Source organism: Nelumbo lutea, chromosome 6 (assembly GCF_056320005.1).
Source record: "Nelumbo lutea isolate HS-2025 chromosome 6, American lotus-T2T, whole genome shotgun sequence".
Lineage (NCBI taxonomy): Eukaryota > Viridiplantae > Streptophyta > Magnoliopsida > Proteales > Nelumbonaceae > Nelumbo > Nelumbo lutea.
This window is the reverse complement of record NC_142689.1, coordinates 27,940,728-27,945,026: the sequence shown is the minus strand read 5'-3', so window position 1 is coordinate 27,945,026 and position 4,299 is coordinate 27,940,728. Positions and strand designations below refer to the sequence as shown.

Genomic DNA, 4,299 nt, shown 5'->3' with positions numbered 1-4,299 from the left:
TGTTGGAATGGGTTGTTATCTATTGGAGGTCTTGTTGCATCTATTTGATGTTTGATTTTCATAATGTAGAATAAGTTATTGAATGCTATGGGTCTGTGGTTTTCTTTAGGGCCCTGATAAAAAAATAACAGAAAAGAAAAAACTATTGCATGCCATGACAAACAGAGTTTACGACAAATGGGGCCTGGCAGCTGGCAGGGTCCATGATCCATCTGGTTAGATGGGTTTCATCATTTCATATGCAGAAGATATGATGACATGACTTCTAATGGGAGCATAATTCAGGCCGGTCGATCAACATTGCAAATATCTCGACATACACAAAATGTCATACTGTGTCAGGTTAGTTTGATGACAGGTGCTGCTATCTATCGTCAATTGACATATCACTTGTCTGACCTGGCATAACACCACGACCCACGGGATATATCACATTCACATAGCAGCCTGAGCTAATTTGGGTAATTGGGGTTTTGCGTGGAAGGTCGAACCTAGTTAGCCTGAACACAATTTTGGGGTGGCGTGCGAGTTTAGTGTAAGCTTCAATCATGTCTTATTTATCCAAACTATCCAGTTTCCAAGTTGTGTAATAGACGACATGGGCATCCCCTATCTGACAATTAACTTGGCTTTTAACCATGATTAATGGATTGCTTTTATTTATGGGGTAGCGATCCCTAGACATTTGTATATATTATTCTATTCTCTTTAATGCATTTTCCTTTTAGTTATGGATAAAAAGAAACTTGTGTAATTGAGGTGGATGCCACCAGATAATTTATCCCTCTCATTTATGATTTAACCAACCCATCTAATTTCTTTATGCGCTTCCAGAATTCCATTGACAAGCTCTATGCTACATGATTTTTTGGAGTTTCAGCTTTTGCAGCTTCATTAAAATGTCCAAATTCCAAGTTATAGCAGGGGCAGAGAACCATGATTTAATGCCTCATTGCCTCTGGCTATCATTAATGAATTGAAAACCTTGACTTTGAAAATTGAAATGCTCCTTGGGACTGGAATTTGCACTCACCAATCCCAAAGCACGTCTTGGGGCGTCTAGTGTGCCTTTTGACACCAATCCCTCTGTCAACTACCAACGCCAAGACAATTATTCGTAGCACGGCTACGAAACCCTTGAGTTGATAGTTGAGACGATCCAAAATATAATTAAAAGTTAAAACTAGGCAACCCAGCCTCGCTACAACTCTAATTCTGGACCAGTGAGTTTTTCAATTCAAGTAGAGATGGGACCCGAAATTTGAAACGAATTGCGACTTTCAACGTTGAAACTCATCGATGTGCACTGCAGTTGAAGTATTATTGAGAGGTGGCAGCGTTTCATTTAATTATGAATTATCCACCTTGAAGAGGTCGACAAGCCTCTCTCAAGCATCCAGCCCTGTCTTCATTTTCTGAGACAATATGGCTCCCACACTAGAGCTTTTCCTTTTTCTATCTAATCAAACTCTAATGATTCTTTTCTTTCTATTCGTTTCCACTCTACTGAATTATACTGAGAATCGTTAGTTAAGTAAAAATACCAACCGATCGAGGGGGTAAACCAGTGCAGATGCATGTGATGAGTTAGCATCACCGTGTCTTGTCCTCGCACGGTACCTCAGACACAGAGCTCTTGAAGCAGACAACTTGGACGGTTATGGCGGAGTCGGCATGAACATGGAGACGGGATCTGCTATTCACACTTTGGCGCCTCACATGCACATACATGATGAGCTTATTTTACTTTTGCCACATAACAGTCATACACCCTTGCCGCGTGGACCCTTGAGCATTCAAGCCGCGTAGATGATTAGATCACTACGACCTGCAGCTGCCTCAGTAATCTCTAATCCAGCGTTATTTGTTTCTCATGTGCTTGCTTCATGAACCCATTAAGCTAGTGTTGTTTTATTTAAATGCAATTATTTGTTTTCTTTGATCGTTCATAATAGATAGGGAAGCTAGGGGAAGCTTCAGCTAGATATCAGTGCGACCTTGTTGTAACAAATTAAAGGAATGCAAATAGAGACAAGATCTAGGTCTCCCTTGTGTTCAATATCGAAATTAAATGGAGATTTTGTTGATCTGGTTCAATTTTTTTGTTTCTTTAATTGGGCCTACTATGTGGAACATAGTATTCTTTGGTGTTTAATATATGATATTTGGTTCCGTCCATGAAAAAAAATATTCTCTTCTTTCAACCCATATGACTGTGTGGCCCCCCCTTTGCACATGTGTACAGCTGGAACTCTACCACAATTTGGTCTTTTCATTTTTCTTTTTTTGATTGTGACTCAGTGAAGCGGTCCCTCCCATGATACTACTGCTTCTCCATCACATCTTGTGGGTTTCTTCAGTTGATTGGGATCTAAAGCTTGAAGTTTGCATGATAGCTTCTGATCTCCTTGTTGAGTTAGAGACTGCTTGAGAATGTTTCCGTGTTTGGGAATATTGACTGATCATTCATTTTATAAAGAATCTCAAAATCAAGCCGGACCCAGACAAAGCCACCGAGCTGATACAATTGAATCTGGTTTACTTGACAAAAAATATTAGTAAGGCAGAACAATAGCATTGAGAGAGAGAGAGAGAGATGAATGCATGGCTCCTCCTGGCGGCCTGGCCCCCGCCCATGTGTCACAAGGTTGCTGTCCATAAATTCGAAAACTCAGTCAAGTATAACAGAGTAGCTAAGTAAGAACCACCGGTCACCGACAATCACGGTTACATGACCCCCCTGTCAACATCTTCACCGCCCTAGAAAGCCATAAACTTGGAACGTCGTGAAGTGGTTTTACTGTAACAATCGCAACCGGCAACTGTACTTGTGAGTCGTAAACAATGTCTGGATTCTGGATATATACAGGTATTTGGTACCTGTATACTCGATCCATTTGTCACAAGCTAGCATCGGAGTGACTCATACACGGATATAGTAGAAATGAATCGACGATCTATTTAATTTTCTGCATGGAGGTTTAGATTTAAGTGAGTGTTTTGTATTAACAACTGGTTGATTACAGTGCAGAGAAGTGCCAAGTGCCAACCAATCAGTCCGGAAAGCTCCAAAGAATGCATTCCTCCCAAGCTGCACAGCCAGCTAGTTGTGGGACTGTGTGCTAATCCTAGCCAAGGTGGTCACATGGGTCTCTTTGGATATTTTAATCCCAAACGAATCACAATTTGTACCTATAAAACTCTAACCCACTTCACCATTCTGATCACCCACCACCTTTGATTAAGCGCACAAGCACTAGTACTGTCTAACAGACCCTGCTTCTGCCTGTGTGTCCCTGAAACTGAGACTGAGATGGCTTCCAAGGCTGCATCCATTGCCCTTCTCCTCGCCTTCAACCTCCTCTTCTTCACTCTGGTCAGCTCTACCTACGTCCCTTGCCCACCACCCCCAAAGAAGCACACCCCAAAGCCCCCCAAGCCAGGGCCCAAGTACCCTCCGGTTTATCCCAGTTGCCCAAGGGACACCCTGAAGCTTGGTGTCTGTGCCAACCTCTTGAACGATTTGGTGCACCTTGTTGTGGGAACCCCACCAAAGTACCCTTGCTGCAGTCTCATTGAGGGTCTTGCTGACCTCGAAGCCGCTGTCTGCCTTTGCACCGCCATCAAGGCCAACATCTTGGGCATTCACCTCAATGTCCCCGTCTCTTTGAGCTTGCTCTTGAATTACTGTGGAAAGAAGGTGCCCTCTGGCTTCCAATGCGCCTAACTGGACTCTCCTCGATCTTGCTCTGCTGCTTCTTACTGCATGCATGCTCTCTGGTATCAGCAAGTGTGAATTACCTATTCTATATTATTCCTTTGCCCAAAGGGGTTTTAGTTTCCTTGTAATTCCTGGTGTTCTCTTCTTTCTTTCTTTTCTTTCTTTCTCTCTCTCTTTTTTGGGTAATCAATCTCTTCTTCTTTGTTTTGTTTGGCGGTCATGAGAAGGCTCCTCACCTTCTCTACATTATTCTGTAGCTTTCTGAATTTAATAAGCATACCAGTCTGTACTCTGTGGCAGTAAAACAAGCAAACCCTTCAGAATGAGATGAACTGCAGAGTTTATTAAATGATGCCGGTGTTAATTAAATTGCATGGCTTCTTTCTAAGTTAAATGGCAATTATTTTGTTTGTCATTTTTGTGAGGTGCTAGGTCTTGTGGTTACTTTTGAGCTCTTAATTCTTTGAGAGTTAGGTAGGTAGGAATAATCTCATCACATTTAATTTAGTCGATAACCATCGTTATGTATCATGCCCAAAAACAATCCCAACAGACCAGACCATAGTTTGCATGTGGAG

At 42.0% G+C, this 4,299-nt stretch overlaps 1 pseudogene; it reads left to right on the top strand.

Annotated features, from left to right (window-relative positions):
• The first annotated feature begins 3,208 nt into the window (after positions 1-3,208).
• LOC148848187 (14 kDa proline-rich protein DC2.15 pseudogene) lies at positions 3,209-4,070 on the top strand (annotated as a pseudogene).
• The last annotated feature ends 229 nt before the right edge of the window (positions 4,071-4,299 follow it).